Source organism: Vicugna pacos, chromosome 6 (genome assembly GCF_048564905.1).
Source record: "Vicugna pacos chromosome 6, VicPac4, whole genome shotgun sequence".
NCBI classification, from domain to species: Eukaryota; Metazoa; Chordata; class Mammalia; order Artiodactyla; family Camelidae; genus Vicugna; species Vicugna pacos.
The window spans coordinates 74,425,439-74,448,330 of record NC_132992.1 but is presented as its reverse complement, the minus strand read 5'-3'; the positions used below and the strand labels follow the sequence as shown (position 1 = coordinate 74,448,330).

The window sequence follows — 22,892 nt, the reverse complement described above, 5'->3', positions numbered from 1 at the left end:
CCAATTCCAGTGTCTCCCCCTTCAGTCTATTCTTCATACTGCTGTTCTACATTTGGTCTGTGGTCCATAACATGATAATAATCCAGAAGAGAATAAACAACTGTACTAAGACAGTGGCAGTGGGGAAGACAGAGATGTGTCTAGACAGCATGCCTTAGGGACAGATGGGTCCTGGAGGAGAGTTTAAGGGAAGAAGGGGAAACAGTAATGACTTAGGTCTCTGGCTTGGTCAACTAGATAGATGTGAAGTCACTGATAGAACGGATTCAGTAGGAGGAGTCAGAAGTTCTGGGGAAGAACGAAGAAGGGAGGAAGGAAGGGGGGAGAAAGAAGGAAAAGAGGGAAGGGGAGAGAAACAGAGGGTGGGAGGGTTGAATGAAGAAATACTACAGAACACCAGAACTGAAGGCGAGCCAAATTATACTCCACAGAAGGCACGTCATAATACCACATTATTCCTAGCCTGAAGGAGACAGCTCACTTCTGTTCCATTTGATATTAAGATATGTAGTCACCACTTCACCCTGTATACATTCCAGGACTATTTATCTACATATGCGTCTTATAGCCACCTCACCTGAACAGAGAAAAAAAAACTTTTCCTGAGTATTCCAGTGACACCATATATTTGTAGCCTAATCTCTTGTACTCCCTCTGAACACACCTTTTCCTTCCTGATTCTCTGTTGTCTTTCCTAGGAAATTGAACTGAAAGAACTTAGGGCAGGAATCATGTTTGTCTTTGAAGTAAGTCCTCAATAAGTACTCAACATAAAATCGAAAAGCACTGTCAATACACCCTGCCACTCCAAAATGCACGCCTCTCAGAAGTTCTAGCCAAATTTAAAAATACCAAACGAATTACTCTAAGGAGGTCTAATGGTGATGATAATTATTGTGGTAATGAAGGATGGTGACCACTAATGATGATGAAGATGAAGGAGGAAGAGAAATAGGACAGGAGGAAAAATACAGTGATGAGTATGGCACTAACAGTACCTTTATTTTAAGTCAGCTTTTTCAAAACAAGAAAAAGAAAAGTCAAGAGCATCAATCCCCTATATTTGAGATTTAAAAAACCCATTATCCTAATTGTTCTACGTTTCTTAGGTTATATATTTAACCAACTGCAATAGTGTCTCCCGCAAATTTGGCATAAAAGTATTGAATGTGGACTACGTACTTATGTGAACATAGAACTTGAAGAAAAAGCTCTTGAAAAGGTATTGAAATTCCCTTCCTTTGATTTCTACGACACATAATCTACTCAACCTGTTTTCTCCCATTTCTTAACCAGCCACTTTTTCTTCTCCTGATTTTATTAATGTTTGTTCCCTAAGGCTCGACCTTGATCTCTTTTTTCTCTACACTTTTTTCGATCAGAGCTCATCTACATTCCCAGCTCCAACTCCTCTCTATGCAGAAGGCTCCTAAATATTTATACCAGCTCTGAGTCTTTAAGTTCAGATTCATATTTCCAAGTAACATCTGAGTGTTTTTCATTTGGGGGCTCTTCTTTTAGGTCAAAGAATTTCCAAAGACAAAATCATCATCCTGCCCACAAATCTGTTCCCTCTCCTAACTTCCTATCTTCTTAATGCCATGTCCCTCCTCACTACAGACCCCACTTGACTGCTCTGACTACAGAAAAACTCTTCCAAAAGTTGTCTGTACCGACCTGCATCAATTTCACGCTCACTATTCTCCCCTCACTCTCCACTTGAAATTAGTCTCTTGTCCAGGCCACGTCACTGGGTGACCAACAGACTGTCAGAATCAGTGATTAATTCTCATTTCCCTTGACCTCTCAGCATTCTTCTTCAAAGACTTACTTCTCAGGGTCTTTTAAGATTCCATGCTCTCTTGTGTCTCTACCTACCATTACAATCTCTCTCTCTCAGTTTCCTTTGTTAGTTACTCTTCTTTAAGATCTCTGCCCGTTGAAAGTCCCAGAGTTCTCTCTTCAGCCCACTTCTTGATTACAAGTACATTCTGTAAGTTTCATTATTTTAAATATTATATATATATATTTACATATTATATATTATATATATATAGTTGATGCTCAAATTTATATCTCTAGCCATAGATTTCTTCTGATTGTCAGACTCACATTTCCAGCTGTCTTCTTGACATCTTCACTTAACAGGCTTTTAAGTTACACATGGCTAAAAGAGAAATACTTATTTTGCCTTCCCCAAGCCCACTCCCCACAAGCATCCTGACTTAGACATTGTCATTAACCAAACACAGAATTATCCAAACCTAGAAGACATCATGGAGTCAAAAGTGATGCTGTCTAAGTCCTGACCCTTTACCCCTCGACACAAGATAGGACTGTATTTCTTGGCCACCTTGTGGTAGGTGGGGTTGTGTGATTACTTTCGGCCAATTTCATTTGAGCAGAAGTTCTGTGTGTCATTTCAGGCCAAACATTTCATTGTTCCAAGTTTGAAATCCTCTAAACTTCTCTTTTCCCCTTTCAGTGTCAACTAACAATGGTCCAGTTAGTGGTTACCCTGTCATCCCATGTCCAGAGTGAGAACAATAATAAAAATGTCAAGGCCACCAGCCAAGACACAAAGGATATGAAGTGTTAGTGAGCAACAAACCTCTTTTGTTTTAAGCTATTGATTATTTTGGAGTAATCTGTTGCCACAACACAACCTAGTTTATCTTAACTAATAAAGGTATCCTCAGTTACTCACCTCTCCCATCCAACACCCAATTAATCAATAAACCCTACTGACTCCATCTCCAACACACATCCCACATCCATCCGATTCTTACCATTGCTACTACTTGAATTCACACTGCTATACCTTCTTGCCTGCATGGTAGCAACAGCCACTTACCTACCTTGTACCTCTACTAGTGCACACCACGGTCCACCCTCCATAAACCAGTCAGACGGATCCTTCTAACTTCCCTGCTAAAAATTTCCCAGTGGCTTTTCACTGTAATCAGAATAAAATCCAAATTTCTTACCAAGGTTTAAAGGTTCTACATAGCTTGTCCTCGACCAGTTTGTTCCTTTTCTTACCCTTTGAATTCAACAAGCACCTCCTTCCCAGGTCTTTGCATTTACTGATCCTTCGACTTCTCATCAAGCAAACATCAGCCTCCTACCAACTCAACTGTCTAAAATGGCACTCCATTACCTTCTACTCCCTCATCATGCTATATTTTGCTTCTTCTCGTCAAAGTATTTATATCACCGTATACAGTACTTTAGATTTATTTTCTCACTCTTTGTTTCCACCCACCAAAATGTAAGCTCTATGAAAGGCAGGCAGTGTTGTTGCTGCCACTCACTGCTGCATGTCCAGCCTCAGCAGAAAGTACCATCCAATGAGCCTGAAGTACACTAGGGGACTTCTTCCCCATATTCCTAGTTCCCCACGCATCAAGGGTTCTGCTGAACCTCCAGAGTTCTTTACAGTGTTCAAATCTTTTACTCTTGAGATCTTTTATTTTGATTCTTTAGGTCATATATATTTATGCTTACATATACAAAATTACATATATTAAATATGCAATATACACAAAGAAAATTATATGTGTGCATACAGGTACACACATATTTTCAATCTAACAGCTAAACAAGTATTACCAGTCAAATTCCCAACATGAGGAAGGCTCTTTTGGTCAGCCCAGTCCTCTCTCACTCCCTCTCCCCAACCTCAAACCCTGATTTCCATCACTGCAAATGAATAAAAGCCATTTCCAATTGTGACTAAGATGTTATCTTGGTAGAACCCAAGAGTTCCTGACAAGTTCTGATTAAATCTCTGGTCCCCATACGGAACTGTAAAGTCATTCTATAGAAACAGTCCATTGAGAAATAATAGCTTCTGCTGGTACCAAGAGAATACACTCAGCATTCATTTATCCATCCACTTATTAGCCAAATATATGTGGAAGGCATTGCAAGAGAAGAAAAAAATTATTCATTCAACAAATATTTACTGAGTGAAAACTATATGCACAGGCACGGTCCCAAAGTGGACAAAACAAAGTCTTGCCCTCATGGACCTTAAGATCTAACTGGATGGGGCAAAGGAGGAAGTGAACTTACAGTGTGTCAGATGATGACAAGCAAACTAAAGGGGAGCGGGTATGCCAGGCTGGGGGTGGGGAGGCTTGTCACTATTTATACAGGATAGCCCTGGAAAGCCTATGAAATACTGTGACATTTCAGCAAAGACTTTAAAACACTGGGGAACAAGCCATGCAGACATTTGCAGAAAAGAGAACTCTAGGCAGACAGACAGCAATTACCTAAGCAATGAGCAGTTAAGTAAATGACATTTTCAAAGAACGCCAAGGAGGTCTGTGTGGCTGGATCAGGGGATGGTGAAGCACAAACTGGGGGTGGGAGCAGAGAGGCAGCGAGGGCCAGAGCCTACAGGTCTTACCAGCCTCCTAAGAACTTGAGCTCTGCTTCTGAGCAAGCTGGAAAGCCACTGAAGGGTTTGAAACAGAGGAGTGTTTACGTTCCTTTTATGTTTTAAGAGGATAATTCTGGAAGCTAGGGAGCCAGGATAGACTGGGGGAAGGAGAAAGACCAGGGGTGAAAACAGGGAAGCAGAGCGAACATTTAGAACGTTGTTGCAGCAGTCTAGTGAGGAAAGATGGTGGCTTGGACCAGCGTGTCCCACCTTACAGCCTTTCCCGACCCCTACGCTGCTTCACTGGCCCACTGAGCCAGTGCCTCCCTAAAGCACTTCTCAAACTGCATGATAAACATCTGTTTACTTCTCTGTTTCCCTGCCCACAGGGTTAGAGCTTCAATAAAAAAGGCATGTCAACTGCTTTTTTGCCTTCGTCTTCAGACATCAGTTACAAAAAAGTGAACCAATGAATCTGAAATAGTCAAAGCATAATACAGCCAATTTATTTATTACATATTCAGAGGGGAATGAGAGGGAATGAGAGAGCTATCGATGTACCAACTAACATTTTTGCCTCATTCCAAGTAGTCCAGGCCTTCGTGTCTCCTGGAATGAGCTGCCTGGGCAGAAATGCACGGAGAAATCAACAATGCTAATTCTTGGTTTAGGAGCGTCCAAGGATCCTGGACTTCAGGGAGCGATTTAAAAGTCTTGTCAAGGGTAAAGATGACTATAAGCATTTTTTTTAACTCATGTGCCAATTTTAGAATGTAATCGCCACAGAAACTTATGTGCCACCCTCTAGAGGCCTCCATCACTCCACACAGTTACAGCCTGTTTATAACACATCCCAACGTCCACAAACCGACTGTTAGAATCTGGCATCTTTCCAAGGTCTTCCAACTCCAGGATCAGTACGGTTAACACAGCCAGTGAAAAAGGTCCCTACATAAGATACAGTCCATTATCAACCCTAAGGGTCTAGGTTTAGGAAGAGAACAAGACCCCCAAGTCTTGTTCTTTATTCAGTGGGTTGCATTATCCACCTTTGGGAGTTCTCCAGGTAAACCATCCTTAGAAAGTGCTTATATAAACACTGCTGGTGTGATTAAGGTGTCTTTCTAAATTTCACCGGGGAATCATTACTCCAAGATGTCACTAACATAAATAAATAGCAAGTATGGAAACTTTAGTCTATCATAAATTATGAAGCCAATCACAAGAAAATAGTCTGTTGATCAATAAAGAGTTCTAAAAGGACACTCAGAAAGTAAACTTGTCACTTGAAGGGCACTCATTTTTCTGGCATCCAGGACTGTCTACAAATTGTCCCCCTGCTACCTTAACCACACATAAGATCCCTCCCCTTCCTTCACACAGACTCACATCACTAATGCAAACTACAGAGACTTGCTCTGCCTATCTGAATCCCGAACAGCTGTCAGTACCTATACATCTGTGTTCCCTTACTTTCACTTAGTCTACCCCTCTTTGTGAAGCCCAGTAACTCTATTGGGATAAGGATTGTTCAGTGTTCTCATCTATAGCCTAAATGAAATCTCTCTAAAAATCAGCTAGCCCTCTTGCTCTGATCCCATAACTCAAATGGTGCACAGATGGCCTCAAGGTGACCACAGGCTAATCCAGGGCTGAGTTTTACAGGTAGGAAGAGAGGAGTGCTCTTGATTATTCACGTTTTTCAGTCTCTACAGGACTGTGTGGATTTTAATTCCAGTTCCAACTCTTAACCAGCTGTGTGGCCTTGAGCACACTGTCTTTGTGCTTTGGTTTCCTCTTTTTTTCCCTCTCCAATGACAGTGCAGTATCTTACCTCCTCAGAGTCAGCGTGAAGACTTCATGAGTTCATAACATAAGCACTTAGGACCCTGCTTAACCTACAGGAAGTGATCGATTAATGTTGACATTATCATCATCATTATTACTATTAGGTAGAACTGAAACTCTGAGACAGCAGGGCTGAGGACCAGACTGTGGCTGAGGTAATTCCACAAGGGCACTGGCATCCACCTTACTAAGGCTCAGACTCAAACAGCCCAACTACTGTGGAGCTGCCACACTCTTTTGGGTCCTGGCCTGTTTCCCTCAGTAAAGCACCTGCCCGTCTTCCCCTCCTGCCCTAACCATCCCCACTGCTGTCACTTAGTGATACAAACAGACTCACATTCATCTATGGCTCTGGAGAAGAACTGGACAGAGAAGTGAATAAATATGCAATTGAAGCAGAATCATGGAGCAGGGAAACCAGTTCCAAATCGGTTCTGGCAAATCCCTTCCAATTCTCAGCACTGGAATGAACCAGCAAAGGGGTATCAATCATGGATTGAGAGAAAGAGTATGTCCTGGTCTGCACGTTTTTTCCCCCGAGTGGCTTCTCATCTCCATCACTGACAATAGGACACACACGGGATGAGAATGGACTGGGAACTTAAGCAGCAGACCCACTTTTCCAAAAACATTTCCTGCAAACCAGCCAGCTGCTTTGGGAGGCCTAGCCACTTTCCCGTAGGCTCAAGCAGTTAATAAAACAAGCCAAGTCCATTCCTCACTGAAATTGCATTACCTGGAAATGACTTCGGTCCTATAAAAGAAAAATCACACTTCTGTCTCCACATCTGCTGTCATCAAGGAATCCGAGGTCTCCACAGGACAATTTACACACCACTAACCTGAAGTATCTCACTGATTTTGAAAAATGAAAACATGGGGTTGCGGGGGATTTTGCTGTCAAGATTCAGGGAAAAAAAAAAACACAATTCTAATTCCTGCTTATTTCTATTTTTTTTCCTGTTACGGTATTTGTGTCTGTAGGGAAAGGGGCCTTCCAGAAGACCATCAAGCCGGAAGCAAAGCTATTTATCCAGTGTATGGATGCCGCTTCCCCCTCCAGATGACGATGTGGCCTTGCTGTGCTACATCTGGGTAAAGAGCTGAGAGATTCCAGGATTTGCAAACTTCCCTTTAAATGGACATGCACAGATTATCAGTGTCAATTCTTTCAGAACGTGACATAAGTCCCAATCACATAAGGCAGGATCATAATAAGACCTGAGCTTTCCAGAAAGACTTAGAAGGACTCAGCCCCAAATGAACAGTGTCTCTTATTGCTGCTTGCTGCCATGAAAGACTCTGGTGCCAAGTGAAGCTGATTTAGGAAACATTACATCTGTTCCTTCCCTATGTGGTCACTATGTCTCTGATAATACTTTTACCCCTGGGTAATTAACTGAGAAATTAAATGAAGTGTGTGTTTATAGTCTCTTCCTGCCAATCCACAGCCCACTTAAAATACTAGTGTATCAGTTAGGGTGCATTTTCTCAGACTGGGGACAAGCTGGTTCTTCAAGAGATGGACCAGCCATCTCAGGCTCTGAGGTCCTCAGTGTAGGCTCTGTTAAACCTGGGAAATCATTTAGTGACACCTACAAAGGAGAGAGACAACAACAGGCAACAATTACCAAAAAAGGAGTTCTTTACGCAAATTGATAAAACCAAGCCACTCTACCTCATGTCGCTATAAATCAAGGGACTAATTAAAATGAGATGGAAGACTCTGCATTCATGTACAAGCTGGGGAGGGAAGGGTTTGCAGGAAAAGGGGAGTCAAATTAAATTCCAAACTCAAAATTCACCACAAAACCAGCCTTTATCTGGTGCTATTTCAAATGGAGCCCAAACCAAAATTCCATGTTACAGTTCCTGCTCAAGAAGCTGTCATCTCTTTATGTTCTGCAATCAATTTATGACACTCTACAAACAGGATCCAAGCTATAAGTTTTACCTAATCTCCTACCATTCTCCTGGTACTTATTCCATGTTCTAGATACACTCAAACACTTGCTGACTGAAAATAACCTGAATCTGCGGACTTCTGTGTATTTGGCTGTGTACTCAGACTATTCCTTTAATGGAACATTCTTTCCCTAAGCTCTTCTGTTTGGCCAAATCACAGCCAATTCTCAAATTTACTTCAAGCCTTCTCATGCAAAACATGTTGTTCCCTACTCTCAGCTGATATATATTTTTAATTTAATTAAAACATCATTCAGAAAAGTGCACAAATCAAAAGTCAACAGCCTGAGTAATATTCAGAGTGATGGTCTGTGTGTACTCACCATCCAGATCAAGAAATCTAATAATACCAGCAGCCCAGAAGTCTCCCTCTTGCTCCCCACTCATCTCATTCTTCTTCAAAGATAAATAAGTCATAATGTCATGGAACACTTTATCCTGCTGTAAACTTTATGTAAAAGAACATTTATACTATGTACTCATCTGTATCTTCCTGGCTTATTTTACCCAATATGTTTGTGAAATGTATATCTATGTTATTATAGATAATTCATTCATTTTTACTGTTGTACAACATTCTTTTTTTTTAATATAATACAGTCCATTGAGACTACTGTCCATGTCAAATGGGTTTCTTCTAGTCTGGGACTATTAAAATAGTGTGTTTATTAACATTTTTGTATACACACTATGATGTACGTATGTATGCATTCTGTTGATGTACACTTGGGAATGGACTTGCTGGATTGTAGGGTATGCATATGATCAGCTTCAGGAGACACTGTTAGAATATTTTCCAAAATAGTTGCATCAATTTTCATAAAATTCTTATACTAATCCTAGTGTGCTGGAGTTTCAATGACTTCTCATTTTCTCTGACACGTTTTTCAGTCCTATTGATGGAGCCATGCTGCTGAGTATGTAGTGATATTACATTGTGTTTCATTTGATTTTTAATCTTTTAAAATTAAAAAATTTTTCTTGGTGGGGAGGTAACTAGGTTTATCTATTTATTATTTTTAGTGCAAGTACCAGGGATTGAACCCAGGACCTTGTGCATGCTAAGCATGCACTCTTACCACTGAGCTATATCCTCCCCCGCCCCATATTGTGTTTTAATTCACAGTCACCTCATGACTAATGTAGCTGAGTACCTTTTCATATGTTCACTGGCCATTTGGATACACTCATTTGTGAAGTACTGTTTGCGTTTCCTATTCAATAAAAAAAAATACTGATTATTTTTTCTAATTCATTTGTCAAAATTGTTTATATATTCTGGACCAGAAGTTGCTATAGCTTACATGTTTTGCAAATATCTTCTCCCACTCTGGAACTTACTTCTTACTTCGTTGATGTGTCCTCTCATGTTCTTAATTATAATATAGTTTCAGTTTCTCAGTCTTTTCTTTGATGGTCAGTACTTTTTGTGCCCTGTTTGAGAATTTTTCCTGTGAAGATATTGGTCTCTATTTTCTTCTAGATGCTTTATTGTTTCACCTTTCACATTTACGTCTATAATGCATTTGAAATTGGTTTATGTGCATGGTGTGAGGTAGTGCCAATCTTCATTTTTTCCCGTGAAGATATCCAACTGATCAAGAAGCATATCTTGAAAAGATTATACTTTCCCCTCTGTTTTGCAGAATCACCTTTAATATAAACTAGTGTCCATATTTGTGTGGGCCAGTTTCTGGACCCTCTATTCTACTGGTCCATTTGTCTAGTTTAATGTCAACGTCTTACTGTTTTCTTTAAATGTTTGAAAGAGTCCATCTGTGAATCCACATGGCCAGAAGTTCTCTTTGAAAGGAAGTTTTATTTACAAATGCAACTTCTTTGATAAAGTTTCCATTTCTTCTTCTGACAGTTTTCTTTACTAAAGTCTATCTTTACCACTTCTGAGGCAATTCAAAGTCCTTAGAATCTGTTAACTCCATTTACCCTCTTTTAATCTTTTTACCCTCCACATACCCTGACTTTTCTATTTTTGCCATTTTTCCATTGTCATCAGGGCTGGTTCCTCCTGGAAGCTCTAAGAGATAATTCATCGCCTCATTTTTTTCAGCTTCAAGAGGCCACCACATTCCTTGGCCCCTTCTTCCATCTTCAAAGCTAACAGCATAGCACCTTCCAGTCTCTCTCCCTGTGATCACTTATACACTATCAGGAATTACTTATATTTATACTTCCTATCACTGTTCATTCCCTCTTGCTCTTCCCTGCTTCCATCTGGGAACGTCTTCCTTCTGCCTGATGAACTTCCTTTAGTATTTCTTTTAGAGAAAATATGCCAAGAATGAATTCTCCCCCTTTTTGTCTGCAAACGTAGCATTTTCCATTTTTTAAAGAATATTTTCACTGATTATAGAATTCTAGCAGAAGGAGCAATTATTTCCTTTCAGAATTTTAAAGATGTTAATGCACTGTCTTCCAGCTTCCATCTTTTCTCTTGAGAGGTCAAGTTTAAATCTTATCATTGCCTCTATGAAAGTACTGCATCTTTTTCTCTGGTTGCTTCTCAGAGTTTCTTTCTGTATTTTGTTTTCAGCAGTCTTGGTAAGATGTACTTTTGTATTTATCTTGCTTGCACTTCCCAGCAATGCTTAGTCAGTGGCTTGATGTCTTTTGTCCATTCTGGAAAAATTTCAGTGACCGTGTCTTCCAATTACTATTTCCTCTCCATCCTTTCTCTCCAGCCCTCTGACCTCACTTTAATGCATACTATATTTTTCACTAAGATCTAGCCCCATATGTCTTTTCTTCTCTTTTCTGAAGTTTTCATCTATCTTTTCTCCCCACTCTGTATATTTCCTACTGATCTGTCTTCTAGATAACAATCCTCTCTTCAACTGTGTCTTACGTTCTTAAATATCTAATAAGTTGTTAATTTTAGATATTGTATTTTCCATTCTAGGACTTCCATTTGATACTTTTATATAGATCCCAAATCTCAGTCAAATTCTGTATCCTGCCACCTATTTTTTGATGATATTTATTACAAGTATTTTAAAGTTTGTTTTTGATAACTCTAACATACAGTTCTAGTGTCAGCCTTTTCTCTAATTTTTTGGTACTTGGTCTTACCTCCTGGTATACTTGGCAATATTTAACTGCTAGACCCTGTGTTAAAAAATATATGAAAAAAAATCACCTGAGGCTCTGGAAAATCTAATATCCCCCAGGAAAAAAATATTTTTTCTCTGAGAAGGCATTCAGAATAGCGGTCGATCATCTTAATCTATTATGAAACTGAACTGATTCAAAGCTGTTTCAGTCTTCGTGGGAATTGGTCTATTTGTGTTAGCTCTTCTTATTCCTAGGGTTTACCTCTTTAAGGGTCACAAATGAAAACCTGGAGTGTTTGTCAAGGTCCCTCCCTCTTGATAAATCTGGACTCAAACTTGTGTCTCTGCAGTTCCACAAGACTACTGAAGATTCCGCTCATATTCTCAGCATATTCTCAGCCTCTTTGATACCACTCCTGCTTGGCCTCCTAGGAAACGTCTTAAGGAGAAAATATATGCTGACCTTTGCTCTCACTTTTTTGTGTTTTCCTTCTCTTTTTTCAAGATCTTGATCCTTTGAGTCCTTTCTGCCTCAGGAGACCCCTGATGTCTTCAGGCTGATCATTTCTATGCCTTTTCTGACTTTTCTAGTCGTTCCTAGTGACAGGGTGACTTTGATATAAGCTTATCCATCATATCCAGAAATCTCATATAATGCTTTAAACATCTTTATGATCTGGCATTTTTTTATTCTTCATCATAATTATGACAATTATCTTCAACCCACTTGCCAATATTTCTCACTGGTCTGTGGGCCCCTTGAAGAAAGGGACCATTTTATATTGATTCTGTATCCCTGCAGCTAGCACAGTGCTTAACACATAATAGCTATTTAATACACAAGGGCTAAAATGAATTAAATTAAACTGGAGAAAGACACAATGAGAATATCACCAAGGGAAAATGCCTTTTCAGCTTTTTAACACTATTTTAAGATAAATTAATTTTCTCTTACAAAAATCGTATACTTTATCACATTTTTCAGCCTTGACTTCAACTTCTTTCTGTGAACTTGCATATTAAAAATGGTCACTTCTTACTATGATTTCTTGCTGTGTGTCTCTGGCTCTCTGTCTCCATCTTCCTCTTTTTCAACATTGAGTAAAAAACACATTCAAAATAAAAATTCATACTGCAGTCAAAATATTTAGAACCTAATAGAAGAATGCATACATAAGTAATCTTAGGTCACAGATCAGACAATCTTAATGTTAATTTTCAAGTTAAATGTTAAACCCAAAGAGATATAGGGATCCTTCCATTTGGCTATGGAATCTCATGTCCTTAAAAACCACATTAACTAAAAGATGATGGAAACTATACCTCAGATCTCAACAACAAGGTGTGGGATATCTTCTCTCTGATAATCATTTTATCTTCAACACTTAGCACAGTACCTGACACACAGAAGCACTTAATATACAGTTTACTTGATAAATTAATCAAGGAATGCTCAGTTTATTCAAGCCCAATAATTCAATGATTTCAAACTTTCCATCCTTGTCAAACTACTTCTTTCAGTTGTCTATAAGGCCATTGTGGCATCAAACTTCACTTCCTATTCACAAAGAATTGAATCAAAGTTGACACCACTTTTAGTAGAAAAATCTAAACATACTGATACTGAAACATTAAGCAGTTTTCCATACATTGGTATGCCATTGAAATGAATTCTCAAGTTGAAATTAATAATCAATTAAGAGCAGAGACTTTCTTTTTTGCACATCAGAGTCTTCCAGTTATATGATCATTTTATTTTTTTCTTTGTCATATAACAACTAAAATAAATATTTTGCTTTAACTGATGTAGAAAATCTAAGAAAAACAATTACACATGAAAAGGTCAATACTAATAGTAATAGTAGAAGAGGTCAACTAAATAATCCACTACAAAACATAACTTTGTGATTTTCCATGAGAGGAATTGTTGGGAGCCATAGGTCCAAGAGATTCAAATGCTAGTCACACATTTTAAACTCTAGGGAGAGCACAGCGATTTCCTATCTATGTATCAACAACTAGAAAGAGAAAGCCTAAAGTGGGGAAGGAATGAATATATTTAGGAAACAGTATTTTTCATGAAAACGTCCTTTTATAACAGTTTTGGTGCTTCACTGTCAGTTGCTCAGTAATCATATCTGCTTTGGGGATTTGTTTGTGTTTTGCTTTATATTCTGAGTGTGGGTATTCGGACTGTGATCTTCGCATATATCCTGACATTTCTAAAGCTGTACATCTGAGATACTGGGGTTGGGTAACAAAATCTGTAAGGACTACAAGAACTATACCATTTGTTCACTTTTAAGTGGAAAGACAGTCAGTTTCTTCTTGATAAAGAGACAAGCTCCAAACTAACACCTGAATGGGAGATGTTTCATTGGGGCTTAGCAGAGTAAGAAGGAAATAAGCAGAAACTATGCAATTTATACTCCCTCTAGGTCTGCAGATTCTGAGGAGGAATGAAGGACTTAAAAGGAGAGAAGATTGTGCGTATGTATTTTACAGGATAAACCTGGCTTAAACTCTATTGATTTGACTTATACTATAATATCCGACTTACATTGCCACATATTGTCAAGGACCAAGGAAACAGGCATATTTACATACTGCTGGTGAGAATGCAAATTTGTACACAGCTTTGGAGAGCAATTTGGCAATATCTGATAAAGTTAAAGACACACCCAGCTTATGACCCCGAAGGCAACTTCACTTCTAGGTATATGTCCTAGATAAACTCTGGCACAGATGTGATTAAAGACATATACAAGGGTGTTCATTATAGCCTTCTACCATGTTCCATCTTAAAATGAATCTTCTAAGATAACTCTCCAAAATGTTATGTTGAAGAAAAAAGTAAGTTGTACAAAGATATGTACAGTGAGATAACATTTATATAAATTTTAAACACTCAAATTATAGTATATATTGCTTAAGGACATACACACAGTAAACTGTAGAACACGAACTAGAAAGCAACATAGCAACTCAAGGATAATTGTTTCCTGTGAAACTAGACTCCTTCTCAACTCTACCATTACCCATTTATCTGAGCTGGCATAATAACAAAACTTCTTTTCTCCTATAATTTCACTAGGGATGGCGCACAGCTTCTCTTCTCACCCTTTCTTCAAGCTTTGAAATTGGTTTAGGGCAAAATTAACTCATCAGTGACCTAGTCTAGAAGGACAGAAAGCTTTTTAGAAAGATTAAGCTTTAATAAATGGAAACAGTCCCTGAGATCTCCGCACATGGCTTTCCTTTTGGGTCTCTTTCCTACAGAATGGGCTCTCTGGAGAACCACCTCTTGGTCTTTCTTTTATATGAGGCTTAGATTCCTCTCATTCCTTTATTTCTTATCTGTCATGCTTTGGTTGTTGTAAGATGACCCTCGGATGACTCTCATTTGGGAGAGCTCTCCTGCCTCCAGTGCTTAGAAGACCAAATGGTCAAGAAGCTGAAGTTCAAGGGAAAGAAGGTCCCCCAATTCTGCTTCTCACCTATGCCTGAACTCAGTTCATCGGAAAGAGCCCAGAAGGAGCTTCAAAGCTGCATCTGGTCTGGCGTGTTCTATTCAACAAGTACGTCTTTCCTCTGGGCCTGGCATCACCCGCTTGGCTGCCACACTAACTGTTCACCACACTACCCTGAGAACTTGCTGTGTGGAGGACACACTGCTCCTCCACATCCCTTCTTTGCCTCGGTAATTCACAGAATACATCTTGCATCTAAAACAGCGTGTACTGTCCTTTAACAGAGAAAGCCTTGCTCCTCTTTTGTGATGAGAAATTATGAAGATTGAGGGATGCTTTCTATGGAGGCTTCTAACTAAAACACTGAATTTAGGAGGGTACAGAAAAAGACTGCTTTTTTTCCTGATTTGAGTGAAATATTTCAGCATGACCTGGAAGACATAAATGTCATTGGTGTAAAGCTGACAAGTCACCTGCCTCCCCAACCCTCTTTCCTCTGACAGTTTATAAATACCAGGCTGTTTTTACCCTGGGGACCAATTAAAGAACTTTCACCCACCACACACTGCTAATGGATCAGCACTAAAACCACAGCTTATTTTGCCCCAGCCACATAAACACTCACAGAGTGGCAAGAAACGTCGTTCCCCACCAGAATTACCTGGACGCATGCCCTAGGCACGAAAGGTTCTATTTTCCTTGTGAGTGCTGATGGATCACTTGAAGAGACAGCTGAAGTCATGACTTTCCTATCCTTCAGAGGCTGAGAGCCTCTCATTCTTAGGAATGAGGGACATTAGCCAGGGCTCCAGGACTTCCGAAAGGTCCCTCACTGTTTGCAGAAATATCAGTCAGTGCCTATAAACTGAAAACCAACCTCCTTTTATCAGCAAATAGATCCAAATGAGGCTTTGACTCTGTCAGGCCAAGTCCACGGAGTGTAACCTCAGAGACGCACAGGGCCCTGGGCTCCCCTCTTTCCTGAGTCAGGCCTGACAGGGACAGGAGGCCCAGCAGCCACCTGTTTCTGGTGAGAGTGTGGGGTCAGGTCTGTAAACCCAGGGCACTCCTGAGCTATGGGATCCCACGCAGCCACCGTGTGACACTCATTCCTGCTCGACTGCAGGCCTGCCTTCTCTTGAATATGCTGCCTTGTGTTCCGTTCCCTTTGAAATACCCCCAGACAACTGTGAACCTTCGTCTCCTTAGCCTGGCCTTCCCTGCTTTGAGTCCTAAGCCTTGCCAGGTGCTATGGACTAGATGTTTGTGTCTCCCCAGCTCAAAGTCGTATGTTGAAGCCCTAATGCCACCACCCCAGTGTGACAGTATTAGGATGGTATTAGGTGGTGGGGTCTTTGGAAGGTAATGAAGTCATGAGGTCCACGTGGAGCTCTCATGATGGGATGAGTGTCCTTTTAAGAAAAGACACAAGAGAGATGACCTATGGCTCCACTACGTGAGACTACAGCAAGAAGACAGCCATCTACAAACCAGGAAGAGGACCTTCATTAAACATCACATCTGCTGGAACCTTGACCCGAGATTTCCCGGCCTCCAGAACTGTGACAGATAAATGTCTGTAGTTTAGCCACCCAGTCTATGGCATTTGTTACAGCAGTCTAAGCTGATGAAAACATTTGGAAATCTGAATCTTTATCTTAGGATCCACACCCCTAAAGGGACAGGTCTCTTGAAACCACAACACAGCTTTATCTGAATCCTACAACTCCAAATGCCCCAGACCACCTGGTGGATGACATCCCTTGGTGTCAACAGTGGCCTGGATCACCTAGCTGCCCTCTAAAATAAAACAAAATCAAAACAAAACAAAAACACCCAACAGCCTCTGCAGCACAGTTAGCTCCACCAGCCTATGTGAGACATTCCAAAGAGCAAGTCCCACCCACCCAGGCTTGACTACTCCTGGGGTCCTTTGTCACTGCCAATCCCAGCAGGGCTACTACACAGGTCTGTTCATTTCTGACAGGCGACTTCGGTTTCAGGTCACAGGATTTAACCTGCAGTAAATCCAATTTTGCATAAGGATAACGGGCATTCTACTACACTTTGTGCCAATAAGCCCTAATGTGGTAATTAACCACTGAGCACATTTACTGATAAGCTGTTCATTAGAGAAAAACCTGCCAACTAGCAGTGTTATCAGACTCCATAATTTTCAAAATCTCTTTCAGAAATGCTTTTTTGCCCATAGGGACTAAGAACTAGCAAAAATCACAGAGCAGTCATTCTCAACGCCACCACTGGTGTGATTAACCCTTAAAGGCGAGAATCAAAAATCTTACGGATTTCATTTTATTCTTTTCATAAAGCTTTATCTAAACCTTAAATTTCTTTCATAAGAAACTGCTACGGTTGAAGCACTATTTCTTTCTTTTCTGTCTGTCCATCTTAAGCGAGAACTGGCTCATTTATTCACATAGGAAGTATGTTTTTATGAATCAGTATTGTTATAAGGGAGGGAGGAACCGGGTGGATGTGGCCAGCTCCCACTGAGAGCACAGCCAACACTTGTCCTTCTCTTCTCTTACAAGGACTTTTTTATCCCCAGTCCTTCATAGGTGGAGTTCTCACCACTCACTTTATCTTGACCTTAATGCTCTTTGTCATTAGCACCATTATTTGCAGAGTGCCCACAACACACACGATCCAACCTGCCTCCACTGCACTAATCCAATGGCCAAATGTAATCAATTCAGCACTGACTGCATCTAATAAATGACAGCCAAGGTGCCTTGGCCTAGCAGATACAAAGACAGAAAGACACCATCTGTCTTCAAGGAGCCAACAATATTTTGATGGCTTGGATCACCCCTTGGTTCTTCCTTGTTATTTGTTCTTCTGTTAACAGTTCTTTAGTTACAGGGGAGGTATCTCTCAGTGGTAGAGTGCATGCCTAGAATGCACAAGGTCCTGGGTTCAATCCTCAGTCCCTCCATTAAAAATAAATAAATAAAAACCTAATTACCTCCTCTCCCTCAAAAAAATAAATAAAATAAAATAAAAGAGTACTTTACATTCTCTCCAGATAAGAACACCATATAGGCAGAGCTGGTAAATAGAGATGTTTCCAGTATTCTAGTACATGCCAGACTCTCCCTTCCTGAAAGTACCATTGCTTATACCACTGATTGTACATGTGATGATAGCATTTCATTACATTTCTTCATGATTAGATGCGAGTCTTTTCTCATCAACCACATTCTTAGTTGCTGTAAATCCTTTCTGTAATAAACATACAAAACAGGTAAGATAGCAAGCTGCTTGAGAGCACAACATTCTCTCATATCACTGTTAGTAAAAATGCATGTTGTTCAATGAATGACTTGAATTGAATTGAACTCAACTGAATTGACACTGTCTTCAAGATATTCTTTGGTGTCTTAAAATATCACATCTATGAGGTTGGTGTCCCATTTATTAATCACATAAAAATATCCCCAAAGTCTTACTGTTCTACAACTGTGGCTTTTAAATCTTATTATAAAAATATAGATCTTGAGCACCTCAAGGCCAAACTCCAGCGTACTCTAGTGACAGAGCTAATCAGTTGAGGGAAGGAGAACATAACCACAAAACATGAATTATTGAAAGATTACATAAAAGTTCATTTTTAAAAAACTTACAGCAACTCAAAATAAACCTACAAAATATTTCTTGGTAAGATTTCTTGTATGCACCTTACTTAATGAATACTTTAGAAAAGTTTGGAATTATCCCCCGGGATGTCGTTTCAACATTTATGTGCCTTTTATCTTTAGCTTCTCCACTTCTACTGGCTTTTTTGCCTCTGAATTTCAAAATGATTAAGTCTCTCTGACTCAAAAGCAAAATAAAATTACCCATGACCCATGAATTCTCAGCTACAATGGCTCTTTCAGTTCTCAACTTACTAGTGCTCTTTGGCACTAAGCCTGGGAACTTTCTACCTTCTTGCCTTCCATGATACCATTTTCTCAGATTCGCCTCCTTTCTCCCTAATTTTTCCTTTTCAATCTATTCTCAAATATTAGTGACTCTCAGGATCCTTTTCTTTTTTAATCCATTATTCTATTTGATGTGCTCTCCTACCTGAGCTCATCAATTTTAATTAACTTAACCATATTCCTTATACTCTTGTTACAGTTACCACCCCAACTGTCTGAACTTGACTCTGAATTCCAGATAACACAAGTGCCTCCAACACAACACATTTAAAACTCAACTTAGCATTTCCTCATTAAGCCTGGCTCTCCTCCAGTGTCTCTACATCCTGTTAACATCACCAAGCCAGAAATTTGTGACCTCTCTCTGCCCTTGCCCTTAACGTCCAATCAAGTTGATAAGTCTTACTAATTGCTTTCTCTCTGCTCTTCTCATTCCGAGTTTTACCCACGTGTAGAACAAAATCCCAGCTCCAGTGCATACACACAACTCCAACCTAATCTCACATCACCCCAGCCACACTGAGCTCTGTTTCTAGGAAGCAAGTTAGCACAGCTGAAATGACTAAGAGGAGTTCCTGGCATACAGTTAGCACTCACTAAATGTCAGCTGCTATTATCATTACTACTGCCACCACCCCTCCTACTTGCTGTATTCTTATTATTAGTGCCCCCCACTTACCATGCTAGTTCTCATTTTTATCTCTTAGCTAATGCTGTTCCCTCTTTCCTGGAATTGTTCTGTTTGCCTAACTCCTCATTCAAAAACAAAACAAAACAAATACCTCTGTTTGTGTTCTTTATCCTTCAAGAAACCATCTCTAATACTTCAGGTCAGGCTAACTGCCCATACTTTACTGTAAACCTGTGAAAACTTTGACCATATAGCATAATATACTGTAATGCGTTGTAATTACCTGGTTTTGTTTACCATGTCACCTACAGCGGGGGTCAGCAAACCACAGTTCTGGGGCCAAAGTCTGCTTATTTAAGTAAAGTTTATTGGAACACAGACATACTTTTTTTTTAAAATTACATACTATTCGTGGCTGCTTTCTTGGTACAAAGGCAGAGTTTGGCAGTTGTGATAGAGACCCTATGATCCATAAAACCCTACCTTAACTATCTACTTAGTATTTACTGTCTGGCCAAGAGGCTCTCAGTCTCAGCACTATGGATATTTGGGGTTGGGTAATTCTTGACCATAGTGGGACTGTCCTATGCACTGCACTGTAGGATGGATAGTGACAGCCTTGACCTCTACCCACTAAATGCCAGGAGCATTCTTACCCCATCACTTCACTAACCCTTTACTCTGCTCCATCTACCCCCTCACTCTGGTTTTAACAACTGAAAATGTCTCCAGACAGTGCCAATTGTTCCCGCAAGTCAAAACTGTCCCCATTGGAAAACCACCTACCTGGTCCTGTACAGAAAAAGTTGCCAACCCCTAAATTATAAGATCTTCCAAGGAAGAAACTGTGCCCAGTTCACTTTGTATTCCAGACACTACGCCTGGAACATAACAGAAGCTCATTAAACCAATCAGCTAATGTAATAGGGGGACTGTAAGACATTTCAAAGTAACTTAAAATTTATAAGGATTTTAGACTTGAAAGGGACAACAGTGATCATCAAGCCAATACCCAATGTTATAAGTAAGTTTTATTTCCTTTAGCATTTTCAGTGTCATTTACCAGGACTGTTACATTAAAAACATCTATGGAGAAAAAGTATGCTAACACCATCACAACATTACTTGATTACCAGGAATTTTAAAGCTATGAAATCACTGAATTCATATTTCATGCACGCATATAACTTTCATCTATCCATGAATTAGCTTGTTGGTTTTTTTTTCACTGTCTATAAAGAAAAATTATTATTTTGATTTTACAGATGGAATCATTTCAATTGGGGTCAAACTATGGTATGGAGAAACATCAACTTTTTTACAGTCAAATCAAGAAATTCATTCGGGGGATATAAATTACTTTCTACTCTAATTAATAAACCTATAGTATCTACAACATTGCTGAAACTACAAAAACCTCTCTGCCTCAAAGGGATTATATGCCTGCCAGAAAAACTAACAAATGCAGGGCATTTTAAGGACCAAATAAATGGCAATAACAGCTAATATTTACAGAGCACTTACCATGTGCTGGTACCGCATCATCTCATTCGATCCTCATTAAAAACTCTATGAGGTAGGTACTATTAAAAAACCCCATTTTATGGACGAAAAAATTGAGTTGCAGTGAAGCTCACTAACTTGTTCAAGGGCACGTAGATAGTACGTGCTGAACAAAAATTTAAATCTGGAAACCTGCCTCCAAAGTCTGACCTCCCACACACCACACCGTATACACATGCTTGGAATTCAGAAGTGAGAAAGACCCACAGTGATCGGTCAAGCATGTAGCCATGAGGTGATGAGGTGAGTCCTAGAAGAATGGGTAAGAGTCAGAGAGCAGAGAGAAAGGGTGACATCTTGGCTGGGAGACCCAAATAACGAAGTTTTAGAAGCAAGAACTCAAAACATATATTTAGGATAAGATGAAATAGCCATTCTGGTTAAATATAGAGAAGAAGGATGAGGAAGTGGCAACAAAGTTGAGCCAGACTACAGAAGGCCATGAGGGGGAGGCTGAAGAACACACGCTCCTGGTGAGCACTGGATGCTACAGAAGAACAGCACAGAAAGGAAGGTGGGGCAGACAGCAGAACATAGAGATGGGCAGAGAGAACGGAGTGGGAAGACTCACCGTGATGCCACCACAACAGGTGGGGTACAGGGCAGAGGGAGCAGGGAGCAGATGGTCCAGAAAGGGAAGAAATGAGTGAGAAGCACAACAAGGGGACTGTCAGTGGGACTTCAGGCTAGTCAAACAAGGACAAGGAGGAAGAAGGGGCGTGGGAAGGAAAGGTCAAAGCTCACCCTGAGGTTTCCCACTTGAGTGAATGGGTAATAGTAGCGTCAGCTGCTCTAAACCTGCTATACTACAAATAACCAGGCCTCCAATCTTCTACACTTGACACACCGTGCCTCCTCTTGTTCTAGAGAGGACATGGGTCATCCTACGGAGTTTTCTCATCATTCCTTTCTTAAACCTCAAAGCCATGCTGTGTTTCGCCTCTTTTCCTACCCTCTCTGAGAAAGAAGCATTCTTTTTCTTCCTGAGTTTAAGAAGGTGCAGGTCAAGGGAAGGGTTTCACATAAGGATAGGCTAGACGAGTGAGCTCAGAAATCTGGAGGGACACTTTGTCCTCCGGAATAAAGGGAGAGGGAAAGTCAGCCTAGACGGGAGACAAACCACAAATGAAGACCCTGAGGTGGAGGTAAGCTTGATACCTAGCTTAGACTTTTTTAAGAAAAGCCGGATGTCTAATCACAAACATTTTGTTCCTCTCACCACCTCTCTCACTGAGCCATAGACAAAATGGTATCCCTGACATTTCTCTTTTTTTTATTGAAGTACAGCTGACTGACAATATCGTGTTAGTTTCAGGTGTACAGCTTAGTGATTCAATATTTTTTACAAATCTCCCCTCCATCGAAAGTTATTACAAGATAAAAGCTATAAGTCTCCCTGTGCTGTACAATATTTCCAAGCTGCTTACTTATTTTATATGCAGTCATTTGTATCCCTTAATCCCAGACCCCCAACTTGCCCTTCCTCCTTCCCACTCCCCTCTGGTAACCTCTAGTTTGTCTTCTACATCTCCATCCTTGTCATTTCTTGAACTTGCCAAACTTTCCCTTGTCTGGGGTCCTTTTGTTCTTTCAGCTTCCTTTGACTGAAATAGCCTCTCCCAGATCTTTGTGTGGCTGGCTTTTTCTTACATTTTAGGTCCCAGTTTAATTATCACCTCCTCAGAGGGCCCTCCTCTTGACTACTCAGTCTAATAATGGAGACCCAGCCTCCATGCCACTCACTATTCCATTTTTCTCTTTTATTTCCTTCATACCATGTATCATTACTTTAAAGTATCTTAATTAGGTGTTTACACATTTACTATTAGTCTCCTCTAAACCATAACATGAATTCTATAAGCTCAGGGAACTTATACATGGTCTCTCGTTCACCACATTCCCCAACACTTAAGAGATGTGATAACAGAGTAGTGACCCCTTGAATACTTCTCTCATGAATAAGTGAACGAACGATATGCTACTGAGAAAATGGATATAAGCAGAAGGCGGAAA

General features: G+C 40.1%; 1 protein-coding gene across 14 annotated transcripts in view; it reads right to left on the bottom strand.

Annotated features, from left to right (window-relative positions):
* The window catches only part of NRXN3 (neurexin 3), a 1,622,069-nt gene that overhangs the window by 1,022,787 nt on the left and 576,390 nt on the right, over window positions 1–22,892 (bottom strand). The window lies entirely within an intron of this gene.